We start from the raw sequence: 14,649 nt of genomic DNA, 5'->3' as shown, positions 1-14,649 counted from the left end.
CGGTTTTAGTAACTCACACAATGCCTTCGGGACATAAACCGGATTTAATAACTCGCACGAATGCCTTCGGGACTTAACCCGGATTTAATAACTCGCACGAATGCCTTCGGGATTTAACCCGGATTTAGTATCTCGCACAAAGGCCTTCGGGGCTTAACCCGGAATTTGTATCTCGCACAAATGCCTTCGGATCTTAGTCCGGATATATTCACTTAGCACAAAGCCTTCGGGACTTAGCCCGGACAGCATTCAATTAATCATGCACATCTAACAATAATTCATGGCACATTCATATTTCATTTTCATTTGCGAAACTCAAACACAAGGCACATATCGTCCTTGCACATTCGGCTCAATAGCCACACATAGAGCATGATTTAATCACATCGTAATTTAAGCTCTCTTACTCAAGAACTTACCTCGGGTGTTGTCGAACGATTCCGCTAACTATTCGACCACTTTTTCCTTCCCTTTATCGGATTTATTTCCCCTTTGCTCTTGAGCTTAATTAAACAAATAAATTGATTTCATCATTTAGGCATCAAAAAGATGAACACAAGGCACTTAGCCCATATTTATACATTAGACATTAAAGTCTCATACATGCAAAAATCATGCACCAACACAACATATTAGCTAATTTCTTTCCCCTTGGCCGAATATGCATGTCTATTTTTGGGGTCGATTTCAACACTTAATACACACATATACACACTAGTAAAGCATCCTCCCCTTTTCATCAATTTAACACATGCATTGCTCATTAACATGCAAAGTTACATTCGGCCTTAGCACACATCTTGCTAGCCGATTCTTCTCCATTTAGCAACCAATGAACATATGTGCTCACACAAAATGCTAAAAAGGAGGTTCAAGAATCATCAAGCCATCATCACATGCATCATTAACAAGCTTCATATTTTGCATGCAATGGCATTAACACGACCTCCACCTAGGCCGAATCTTAACACATCCTCATGCCTCATCACCACAACATCAAACATCAACCAAGAATGATGCATCCATGGTCAAGTGCCATTTCCATCACATAGCAAGATTTAGACCATGGGCTAGGTAGAACTCAAGCTAACAACTAAAACATGCATGCATCTCATGGAACATCATCAAACATACCTTAGCCTAGCTACATGCATGGCCGAATCTCTTCATCTTTCTTCTTCTTTCCTCCTTAAAATTTTTGGCCAAGGATGAACCAAAGGATGAGAAAATTTTTTCTTTGTTTTTCTTTCTAATTTAGGCTAAATGAAGGTGAGAAAAGGACGAACAAAGATCTTCTCCTCTCTTTTCTTTAGCTCACGGCAATGGGGGGGGGGAAAAGAATCAACTACACATTTTTTTTTTTGTGTATTCATCATACTCCTTTTCATTATTTAATTTCCATGCCTATTATTTTATTTTTTTCCACCCATGATGCACCAACAAAACATGTCTATGACATGTCTTGGCCATCAAACTTGGTCTACCATGCTTGTCATGGCCGGCCACTACTAGTAGGGGGGGAATTTGACATGCAAGTCCCCCCTTTGTCCACATGCACTAATAGGTCCTCACACATTGACCTATCACATTTTAGAATTTTCTCACATAAGTCCTATTGACTAAATTCACATGAAATCAACCAAATTGAAGCTTGAAATTTTCACACATTCATAATTACATATTCTAGACAATAAGTATCACATTCAAACACTTCGGTGACTCGGTTTAGCGGTCCCGAAACTACTTCCCGACTAGGGTCAACTTTGGGCTGTCACATTCCCGGCTGATAATCAATGACAAGCTCATAATCTTTCAACAACTCAAGCCAACGCCTTTGTCGCAGATTCAAGTCTCTTTGAGTCATCAAATATTTGAGACTTTTGTGATCCGAAAATACATGACACTTCTCACCAAATAAGTAATGTCGCCATATTTTCAAAGCGAATATGATGGCAGCTAATTCGAGATCATGGGTTGGATAATTTTTCTCATGTGGCTTCAGTTGCCTCGACGCATAAGCTACAACTCGACCTTCTTGCATCAATACACAACCCAACCCAAGTAAGGATGCATCACTGTAAATGACGAACTCCTTGCCTGTGACAACCCAAATTAGACCCTGGTCGAAATGTGGTTTCGAGACCACATTACCGAGCCAAAAATTTATTTTTGTGTTTTAATTACATAAATTTTTGTGTGACAGCGAATATATGAGAAATTAAATGCTTAATATTAGCTTTAGGATTGTGAATTAATTCAAAAAGGACCTAGTTGACGAAGTTAGAAAAGATGATAGATGAATTATAAGGAGTAATTAATAATAGGGAGAGGAAGCATGGCTTTGCATGTCAAATTGCCCATAAAATACATGGTGGCCGGCCAAGGAGTGATGATGCTCCACTCATTCTAATTTAATATGTTTTTTTTGGTTAACAAATGATGGGAATAATAATAGGAAAGTGAACAAAAAAAATGGGTGTTCATACTTGCCATCTCCTAGCCGAAAAACCAAGAAAAAGAAAGGGAGAAAAATTTTGAAGAAGTTCAGCCATTGCTTGTATCTAGGAGGAGTGTTTGATGTTGTGGCATGAAAATGAGGGAGTTTGAATGCTTAATAAGGAGGGAAGAAGGAGTGTTCATGTTTTCTTTCTTTTGCAATTGTCGTAACTAGAGGAAGAAGAAGAAGCAAGATTCAGCCAAGGTGGTCCTTTAGATCAAGGTATGTTCAATGATATTTTTGGAAGTTTACACAACCTTTGGGTGATGAGTCTAAATTCTATCTATCCCATGGTTGGATTTGGGGTTGTTGGAGAGTTAGGATTCGGCTAAGGAGCTTAAAATATTTTAGTTGATACCTTGATGCTATTAGCATGCTAGTTATATGGATGTGTTAAGTTGCTTGTTATGTTAGCATGAAAGTTGAAATTGTTAAGCTATTTTGTTGGAGGTGCCGAATTTAGGACTAAGAAGAGAATGAGTATTCGGCTAACATAGTGGAAAGGTGGGTGTTGCCGATTGCTAGATTTAGACTATGGGAGTGGCTATAATGGGCATTAAGATGTGGAACTTAAGAAATGTAGTTATATGTGGATTTACATGATGTTACAAATAGATGTGAAAATATGCTAGATTAGGAAAATTCGATCAAGTGTTCATGAGATGAAATTAGGTGTTTAAATGATGTTATAGTTGACATTGTACATATATACATACATTCGGCCATCTAATTGAGTATGAAGGTGGTGTTAAATCTAATTGTGATGCCCACTCCGAAGTATATATACATATATATATACATAAGTATGCCCATTCGTGATGTTACCTTTAATTATGTGTATAATCGACTAAATGGGTAATTAGTGAGGATGGTTGCCGAATATACAAACATACATATGCATGTGTAAATGAATTATGAATGTTTAGCAAGATGGCTAAACTAGTTGATTTATTTATTAAGCTCAAGGAGTTAAAGGAGGAGAATCAAGCAAAGGCAAAGAAAAGATCATCGAGTAGCCGAGTTGGAACCGTCTTACCCAACACAAAGTAAGTCATTAAGCATATAGTTTGTATTAATCTAAATGATCATAACGTCTATGTAATGATGCTGAATGGAATGATAAATATATATATATATACATGTATGTATGTGGTGATGAAAGTGTTGGATGAAGAGAAAAGAGGTGAGATGTATTGAGTTGTTGATCTCGGTACTAAGAGTGCGGGTATAAACATTTATGATCATGAGATTGGCGCTAAGTGTGCGGGTTTAAATTGTACAGCACTAAGTGTGCGAGCTTGATTATGTAGCACTAAGTGTGCGAGTTTGATTATATAGCACTAAGTGTGCGAGTTGATTATATAGCACTGAGTGTGCGGACTTAATATATACTTTTGAATCATTATGAACACTAAGTGTGCGACATTATTGAGTCGATCACGGACAGCGGATCGGGTAAGTACCTTGAGTTCGTGACTAATAGGCGTTATGTTTATATTTGAAGTTGAGCTTGGTAAGTTTGAACCTATGTGACAATTATAATTGAAGTCACGTACATAAGATTTATCGTGGAATAGGTGAAAGGTCGTTTAGTTGTATGATTGTAACGAAAATAAAATGATGTATGAAAATGCCTCGAATATCCTATTGATTAGTATATGGAATGTGAATTCATGACTTGGTATGAGATTGAACCGATAGGTTTGAGGAACTATGGTATGGTTCGGTATGGATGGAGTAACTAGCCTCGTTCCATTTTGCTTCCTCTTGTGATAATGTTATTAATGGATGGTAGTGCATTGCTTATGACTTACTGAGTTATACACTCACTCGGTGTTTCCTTGTCACCTATTTTAGGTTTCTTGGACTCGTCTCTTTTTGCGTGATCGGGCCGTCATTGGAGTCATCACACCGGCTAGCAAGTTTTGGTACTTTCTTCTTAGTCGGCTTAGGAGAACATTTCGGCATGTATAGGCTATTATGTTGTGTTTGAACTTTGGTATGTAAACTTTTAGCCATGCGAAAATGGCATAAATGTTCGGTTGGGTTTGGTTTCATAACGTTAGGTCGTAAATCTTGATAATTCGACCTTTTTTATGCCATATGTCATGGTTGATTATTTTTGGTGTTAAAATTCATGATATGGCAATAGTGTAGTAGGGAGATGTTTGACAATGATTAGCCTTTGGCATGGCTAGTCATGATCATAATTGGTGATATGTATGATGAATTACTAGTTAGATCAAGGAGAAATCACGAAATAGGCATAGTTGCTTTCGTAACAGATGCTGGCAGCAGCAGTGACGTGAGATTGAAAAATCACTAAAAATAGTAGGAGTGGAATTAATTAATGAATAAATTATGTAATCGAATCTTCATGAGTCTATTTTCATATAGAAGTAACGAAATGATCATATGGACAGTATGTTAAGAGATATTCAGGTTCTCGTGAGACAGAGCCAGAACGGTTTCTTGATTCCCTGTTCCGACTTTGGAAATTAATTATAAATTAACCAGAGATAATTAGAAGTCATGCCATATATGTACAGATTCCTCTCTGAATCTAGTTTTTATAGAAACAAACGGCATCGGTATTGAAGCTCTGTGCAGGGAGATATCCAAGTCGTAATGCGCAAAGGTCAGTGTAGTCGATCCCTGTAACATGGGAGACTTTGACTAATAAACTGTACTAATTGGCCCGACCAAAAATTCTACAAAAATTCTACCATATAGGTATATGAGTCTAGTTCCAGGGAAAATTTACAGAACTGGATTTCGAGTTTCAGAACTCAAGATATGATTTTTAAAGCGACTAGTACGCAGATTGGCAGCTTGTCTGGGAAATGTCAAATAAGTGGTTTGAAGTCTGTTAACACCTCGTGTTCGACTCCGGCGACGGTCTCGGGTTTGGGGTGTTACAATTTAATTGGTATCAGAGCTATGGTTTAGTCGGTTCTAGGACTACCATAACACGTATGAGTCTAGCTATACATGCCGAATGTTAATGTTTAAATGTGTGATGACTTCTGACGGTTAAAATTTATGTTTTGATTAGTAAATGGATCCCGGTGTAGAGAGAACCTTGGCGGATGACATTGAAAGTGTAGCGGCTGCTCCTGCACAAGGGACACCGCCTGTTGAACCTCAGTCATCTGCGAATAATCAAGGTGAGGGGGCTAAACAAGCCTTCTTTACCATGATGAATGAGTGGGTCGCGCAATATGCCCGAACCAATCCGTCCGTCCAACAATTCCCGAATTTGAATAATCCACCCCAAGAGTCCGTAATGCCATCAGTCGCTGATCCTGTGAGGCTGAGTAAGCCACCTGTAGACTTGATTAGGAAGCGCGGGGCCGAGGAGTTCAGGGCCATAGTTACTGATGATGCTGAAAAGGCCGAGTTCTGGCTTGATAACACCATTCGGGTGTTTGATGAACTGTCATGCACGCCTGATGAATGTCTAAAGTGTGCTATATCCTTGTTGCGGGACTCAGCCTACTATTGGTGGAGGACCCTGATTTCCTTAGTCCCAAACGAACGAGTAACTTGGGACTTCTTTCAGACGGAATTTCGAAAGAAATATATTAGTCAACGGTTCATTGATCAAAAGCGTAACGAATTCTTGGAACTCAAGCAAGGCCGTATGACAGTATCGGAATACGAACATGAATTCGTAAGACTCAGTAGGTATGCCCGGGAGTGTGTAGCTAATGAGGTTGCTATGTGCAAAAGATTCGAAGAAGGATTGAATGAAATTTAAAGCTAGTAGTGGGTATTTTGGAGATAAAAGAATTCGTAACACTAGTCGAACGAGCCTGCAAGGCGGAAGAACTTGGAAATGAGAAGAAGAAGGCTGAATTTGAAGCTAGAGACTATCGTAAAAGATCGACGGGTAAAGCTCCGTTCTCAGCTGTAAAGAAGTTCAGGGAGGACACTAATAAGTCGAGGACGACTGCGGGAATTTCCATCAGAGCACGACCATCAACGGACTCCCGAGCTACTTCGGTAGCTAGTGTGGGCAATAATCGTCAAGAGAAACCTGAATGTCCCCAATGCGGGAGACGACACCTAGGTGAATGTTGGGGTAAGTCTACTAACAGGGCCTGTTACGGATGCGGTTCGAAGGACCACTTCATTAGAGATTGCACGGAGCTTGATGAGAAGATTAAGATTCAAGGTGCAAGACCTAGTGGAGTGACAACTAGAGGTAGACCACCGAGAATTTTAGAAGGTAGGGGTGGTAGTCAGAGAGGGGCCTCTGATACGGCTGTTCGAGCCGAGAACCGTACTCCTGCTAGAGCATATGCCATTCGCGCACGAGAGGAGGCATCCTCCCCCGACGTCATCACTGGTACCTTCACTCTCTTTGATACTAATGTGATTGCATTGATTGACCCTGGCTCTACTCATTCATATGTATGCGAAACCTTAGCATCCAGTAAGACTCTACCTGTTGAGTCTACTGAGTTCGTAATTCGAGTGTCAAACCCTTTGGGTCAATGCGTACTTGTTGATAAAGTGTGTAAGAGATGCCCTCTAATAATCCGAGAATCCTGTTTTCCGGCCGATTTGATGCTTTTTCCGTTTGACGAATTTGATGTTATTCTTGGTTTGGATTGGTTGACCACGCATGATGCGGTTGTGAATTACAAAAGCAAGACTATTGATTTGAGGTGCGCAAATAACGAGATAATCCGAGTTGAGTCTACAGACTTAAGGGGGTTGCCAGCTGTAATATCAGCAATGTTGGCCCAGAAATATGTAAGAAAAGGGTGCGAAGCATACCTTGCGTATGTACTTGATGACAAAGAATTAGAAAAGAAACCCGAATCTGTACCGGTGGTTTGTGAATACCCGGATGTTTTTCCTAAAAAATTACCGGGTTTACCACCTGTTCGGGAGGTAGAGTTTGGTATTGAGCTTGTACCTGGAACTACGCCAATTTCGATAGCTCCGTATCGTATGGCACCAACCGAGTTAAAGGAATTGAAAGCTCAATTGCAAGAGTTGACGGATAGAGGTTTCGCTCGACCAAGTTTCTCACCTTGGGGTGCACCAGTATTGTTCGTGAAAAAGAAGGACGGAACCATGAGGTTGTGCATTGACTATCGTCAACTGAATAAAGTGATGATAAAGAATAAATATCCATTACCGCGTATTGATGATTTGTTTGATCAACTAAAGGGAGCCTCAGTGTTTTCAAAGATAGATTTGAGATCGGGTTATTATCAGTTGCGGATTCGAGATTCGGACGTACCCAAAACTGCTTTCAGAACGAGGTACGGTCACTACGAGTTCTTAGTGATGCCGTTCGGGCTCACTAATGCCCCTGCGGTATTTATGGATTTGATGAATCAGATCTTCAGACAGTATTTGGACCGGTTCGTAGTTGTGTTCATTGATGACATCTTAGTCTATTCAGGAGATGAGACCGAACATGCTGAGCACCTGAGATTAGTGTTGCAAATTTTGCGGGATAAGAAGTTATATGCTAAGTTCAGTAAGTGTGAGTTCTGGTTAAGAGAGGTTAGCTTCTTGGGTCATGTGGTATCCGCATCGGGTATTCGAGTTGACCCGAGCAAAATTTCAGCCATACTTAATTGGAAGCCTCCAAGAAATATTACCGAAGTTTGGAGCTTCCTGGGGCTCGCCGGTTATTACCGACGATTTGTAAAAGGTTTCTCAATGATAGCCACACCAATGACGAAGCTGCTTCAAAAGGATGTTAAGTTCGAATGGACGGAGAAATGTCAGAAAAGCTTCGATCAACTGAAAACTCATTTGACTGAAGCTCCAATTTTAGTGCAACCCGAATCAGGTAAAGAGTTTGTCATTTATAGTGACGCATCCCTACTCGGTTGGGTTGCGTATTGATGCAAGAAGGTCGAGTTGTGGCCTATGCGTCGAGACAATTGAAGCCACACGAGAGAAATTATCCAACCCATGATCTCGAGCTAGCCGCCATCATATTTGTTTTGAAAATATGGCGACATTATTTGTTTGGCGAAAAGTGCCATGTATTTTCGGATCACAAAAGTCTCAAATATTTGATGACTCAAAGAGACTTAAATCTGCGACAAAGACGTTGGCTTGAGTTGTTGAAAGATTACGAGCTTGTCATTGATTACCACCCGGGAAAGGCTAATGTGGTTGCGGACGCCTTAAGCCAGAAATCGCTGTTTGCTTTACGAGCGATGAATGTGCACTTGTCTGTTCTACCCGACAATGTGTTAGTAGCTGAATTAAAGGCCAAACCATCATTGATTCATCAAATTCGTGAAGCTCAGAAAGTCGATGATGAATTGGTTGCAAAACGGGCTGAATGTATTCCGAATATGGAATCCGAATTTCAAATTGATGATGACGATTGTTTGAGGTTCAGAAGTTGGATGTGTGTTCCAAGAAATTCAGAACTCATTTTGATGATTCTGAACGAAGCCCATTGTAGCCGAATGTCAATTCACCCGGGGAGTACGAAAATGTACAACGATTTGAAACGTCAGTTTTGGTGGCATGGTATGAAACGGGACATCTCCGACTTTGTTTCGAGATGTTTAATATGTCAACAAGTGAAAGCGGAACATCAAGTGCCTTCAGGATTACTTCAGCCGATCATGATACCCGAGTGGAAATGGGATCGAGTCACAATGGACTTTGTGTCCGGACTGCCATTGTCAGCAAGTAAGAAGGATGCGATTTGGGTTGTTGTTGATAGACTGACTAAGTCGGCTCACTTTATCCCCGTGCGTACGGATTTTTCATTGGATAAACTAGCCGAATTGTATGTTTCTCAGATTGTGAGATTACATGGAGTACCTATTTCTATCGTGTCGGATAGAGATCCGAGATTCACCTCGCGATTTTGGAAGAAATTGCAAGAAGCTTTGGGTACCAAGCTGCATTTTAGCACCGCTTTTCATCCACAAACCGATGGTCAATCCGAGCGGATAATTCAGATACTTGAGGATATGTTGAGATGTTGCATCCTCGAGTTTAGTGGTTCATGGGAACGGTATTTACCTTTGATTGAATTCGCTTACAACAATAGTTTTCAATCAAGTATTAAGATGGCACCTTACAAGGCTTTGTACGGTCGTAAATGCCGTACACCATTGTTTTGGACCGAGCTCGGTGAAAGTAAAATTTTCGGAGTTGATTTGATTAAGGATGCCGAGCAGAAAGTCCGAGTAATTCGCGAAAGTTTGAGAACCGCTTCGGATCCTCAAAAGTCGTATGCGGATTTGAAAAGAAAAGACATTGAATATCAAGTTGGAGACAAAGTATTTCTCAAAGTTTCACCCTGGAAGAAGGTGCTTAGATTTGGTCGTAAGGGCAAATTGAGTCCGAGGTTCATCGGTCCGTACGAAGTATCCGAACGAGTTGGACCCGTTGCATACCGATTAATTTTGCCCCCTGAGCTCGAAAGGATTCACAACGTTTTTCATGTCTCGATGCTTCGACAATATAGGTCCGATCCATCGCACGTAATTCCTCCATCGGAGATCGAGATTCAATCTAATTTGAGTTACGAAGAAGAACCAGTTCGTATTTTAGCACGTGAAGTAAAAGAACTACGAAACAGGAAAATCTCATTAGTGAAGGTACTGTGGCATAAACACGGAATTGAAGAAGCCACTTGGGAACTTGAGGACTCTATGAAGGATCGATATCCAAAATTATTTACTGGTAAGATTTTCGGGGACGAAAATTTCTTATGTGGGGGAGAGTTGTGACAACCCAAATTAGACCCTGGTCGGAATGTGGTTTCGAGACCACATTACCGAGCCAAAAATTTATTTTTGTGTTTTAATTACATAAATTTTTGTGTGACAGCGAATATATGAGAAATTAAATGCTTAATATTAGCTTTAGGATTGTGAATTAATTCAAAAAGGACCTAGTTGACGAAGTTAGAAAAGATGATAGATGAATTATATGGAGTAATTAATAATAGGGAGAGGAAGCATGGCTTTGCATGTCAAATTGCCCATAAAATACATGGTGGCCGGCCAAGGAGTGATGATGCTCCACTCATTCTAATTTAATATGTTTTTTTTGGTTAACAAATGATGGGAATAATAATAGGAAAGTGAACAAAAAAAAAATGGGTGTTCATACTTGCCATCTCCTAGCCGAAAAACCAAGAAAAAGAAAGGGAGAAAAATTTTGAAGAAGTTCGGCCATTGCTTGTATCTAGGAGGAGTGTTTGATGTTGTGGCATGAAAATGAGGGAGTTTGAATGCTTAATAAGGAGGGAAGAAGGAGTGTCCATGTTTTCTTTCTTTTGCAATTGTCGTAACTAGAGGAAGAAGAAGAAGCAAGATTCGGCCAAGGTGGTCCTTTAGATCAAGGTATGTTCAATGATATTTTTGGAAGTTTACACAACCTTTGGGTGATGAGTCTAAATTCTATCTATCCCATGGTTGGATTTGGGGTTGTTGGAGAGTTAGGATTCGGCTAAGGAGCTTAAAATATTTTAGTTGATACCTTGATGCTATTAGCATGCTAGTTATATGGATGTGTTAAGTTGCTTGTTATGTTAGCATGAAAGTTGAAATTGTTAAGCTATTTTGTTGGAGGTGCCGAATTTAGGACTAAGAAGAGAATGAGTATTCGGCTAACATAGTGGAAAGGTGGGTGTTGCCGATTGCTAGATTTAGACTATGGGAGTGGCTATAATGGGCATTAAGATGTGGAACTTAAGAAATGTAGTTATATGTGGATTTACATGATGTTACAAATAGATGTGAAAATATGCTAGATTAGGAAAATTCGATCAAGTGTTCATGAGATGAAATTAGGTGTTTAAATGATGTTATAGTTGACATTGTACATATATACATACATTCGGCCATCTAATTGAGTATGAAGGTGGTGTTAAATCTAATTGTGATGCCCATTCCGAAGTATATATACCTTTAATTATGTGTATAATCGACTAAATGGGTAATTAGTGAGGATGGTTGCCGAATATACAAACATACATATGCATGTGTAATTGAATTATGAATGTTTAGCAAGATGGCTAAACTAGTTGATTTATTTATTAAGCTCAAGGAGTTAAAGGAGGAGAATCAAGCAAAGGCAAAGAAAAGATCATCGAGTAGCCGAGTTGGAACCGTCTTACCCAACACAAAGTAAGTCATTAAGCATATAGTTTGTATTAATCTAAATGATCATAACGTCTATGTAATGATGCTGAATGGAATGATAAATATATATATACATGTATGTATGTGGTGATGAAAGTGTTGGATGAAGAGAAAAGAGGTGAGATGTATTGAGTTGTTGATCTCGGCACTAAGAGTGCGGGTATAAACATTTATGATCATGAGATTGGCGCTAAGTGTGCGGGTTTAAATTGTACAGCACTAAGTGTGCGAGCTTGATTATGTAGCACTAAGTGTGCGAGTTTGATTATATAGCACTAAGTGTGCGAGTTGATTATATAGCACTGAGTGTGCGGACTTAATATATACTTTTGAATCATTATGAACACTAAGTGTGCGACATTATTGAGTCGATCACGGACAGCGGATCGGGTAAGTACCTTGAGTTCGTGACTAATAGGCGTTATGTTTATATTTGAAGTTGAGCTTGGTAAGTTTGAACCTATGTGACAATTATAATTGAAGTCACGTACATAAGATTTATCGTGGAATAGGTGAAAGGTCGTTTAGTTGTATGATTGTAACGAAAATAAAATGATGTATGAAAATGCCTCGAATATCCTATTGATTAGTATATTGAATGTGAATGATTGACTTGGTATGAGATTGAACCGATAGGTTTGAGGAACTATGGTATGGTTCGGTATGGATGGAGTAACTAGCCTCGTTCCATTTTACTTCCTCTTGTGATAATGTTATTAATTGATGGTAGTGCATTGCTTATGACTTACTGAGTTATACACTCACTCGGTGTTTCCTTGTCACCTATTTTAGGTTTCTTGGACTCGTCTCTTTTTGCGTGATCGGGCCGTCATTGGAGTCATCACACCGGCTAGCAAGTTTTGGTACTTTTTTCTTAGTCGGCTTAGGAGAACATTTCGGCATGTATAGGCTATTATGTTGTGTTTGAACTTTGGTATGTAAACTTTTAGCCATGCGAAAATGGCATAAATGTTCGGTTGGGTTTGGTTTCATAACGTTAGGTCGTAAATCTTGATAATTCGACCTTTTTTATGCCATATGTCATGGTTGATTATTTTTGGTGTTAAAATTCATGATATGGCAATAGTGTAGTAGGGAGATGTTTGACAATGATTAGCCTTTGGCATGGCTAGTCATGATCATAATTGGTGATATGTATGATGAATTACTAGTTAGATCAAGGAGAAATCACGAAATAGGCATAGTTGCTTTCGTAACAGATGCTGGCAGCAGCAGTGACGTGAGATTGAAAAATCACTAAAAATAGTAGGAGTGAAATTAATTAATGAATAAATTATGTAATCGAAGATTGATGAGTCTATTTTCATATAGAAGTAACGAAATAATCATATGGACAGCATGTTAAGAGATATTCAGGTTCTCGTGAGACAGAGCCAGAACGGTTTCTGGATTCCCTGTTCCAACTTTGGAAATTAATTATAAATTAACCAGAGATAATTAGAAGTCATGCCATATATGTACAGATTCTTCTCTGAATCTAGTTTCTATAGAAACAAACGGCATCGGTATTGAAGCTCTGTGCAGGGATATATCCAAGTCGTAATGCGCAAAGGTCAGTGTAGTCGATCCCTGTAACATGGGAGACTTTGACTAATAAACTGTACTAATTGGCCAGACCAAAAATTCTACAAAAATTCTACCATATAGGTATATGAGTCTAGTTCCAGGGAAAATTTACGGAACTGGATTTCGAGTTTCAGAACTCAAGATATGATTTTTAAAGCAACTAGTACGCAGATTGGCAGCTTGTCTGGGAAATGTCAAATAAGTGGTTTGAAGTTTGTTAACACCTCGTGTTCGACTCCGGCGACGATCTCGGGTTCGGGGTGTTACATTGCCTGATTCGGGCTGCACTAGTACTGGAGCTTCCGTCAAATGGGTTTTCAATTGATTGAAACTTTTCTGACACCTTTCCGTCCATTCAAACTTAACATCTTTCTGAAGTAGCTTCATTATTGGTGTGGCTATCATCGAGAAACCTTTTACAAACCGTTGGTAGTAACCAGCAAGTCCCAAAAAGCTCCGAACTTCAGTAATATTTCTCGGAGGCTTCCAGTTAAGTATGGCTAAAATTTTGCTCGGATCGACTCGAATGCCCGATGCAGATACCACGTGACCCAGGAAGCTAACCTCTCTTAACCAGAACTCACACTTACTGAACTTAGCATATAACTGCTTATCTCGTAAAATCTGCAACACTAATCTCAGGTGTTCAGCATGCTCAGTTTCATCTCTTGAGTAAACCAAGATGTCATCAATAAACACAACTACAAACCAATCCAAATACGGTCTAAAGATCCGATTCATCAAATCCATAAATACCGCAGGGGCATTAGTGAGCCCAAACGGCATCACTAAGAACTCATAGTGACCGTATCTCATTCTGAAAGCAGTTTTGGGTATATCCGAATCTCGAATTCGCAACTGATAATAACCCGATCTCAAATCTATCTTTGAAAACACTGAGGCTCCCTTTAGTTGATCAAACAAATCATCAATGCGCGGTATCGGATATTTATTCTTTATTGTCACCTTATTCAGCTGACGATAGTCGATGCACAACCTCATAGTTCCGTTCTTCTTTTCACAAACAATACTGCTGCACCCCAAGGTGAGAAACTTGGTCGAGCGAAACCTCTATCCGTCAACTCTTGCAATTGAGCTTTCAATTCCTTTAATTCCGTTGGTGCCATACGATACGGAGCTATCGAAATTGGTGTAGTCCCAGGTACAAGATCGATGCCAAACTCTACCTCCCGAACAGGTGGTAAACCCGGTAATTCTTCGGGAAAAACATCCGGGTATTCACAAACCACTGGCACAGATTCAGGCTTCTTTTCTAACTCTTTGTCATCAAGTACATACGCAAGGTATGCTTCGCACCCCTTTCTTACATATTTCTGAGCCAACATTGATGATATTACAGCTGGCAACCTATTCAAGTCAGTAGACTCAACTCGGATTATCTCGTTATTTACA

Source organism: Gossypium hirsutum, chromosome A05 (genome assembly GCF_007990345.1).
Source record: "Gossypium hirsutum isolate 1008001.06 chromosome A05, Gossypium_hirsutum_v2.1, whole genome shotgun sequence".
In the NCBI taxonomy this organism is placed as follows: domain Eukaryota; kingdom Viridiplantae; phylum Streptophyta; class Magnoliopsida; order Malvales; family Malvaceae; genus Gossypium; species Gossypium hirsutum.
The sequence above is the reverse complement of the archived record's forward strand: the minus strand, read 5'-3'. Positions refer to the sequence as shown.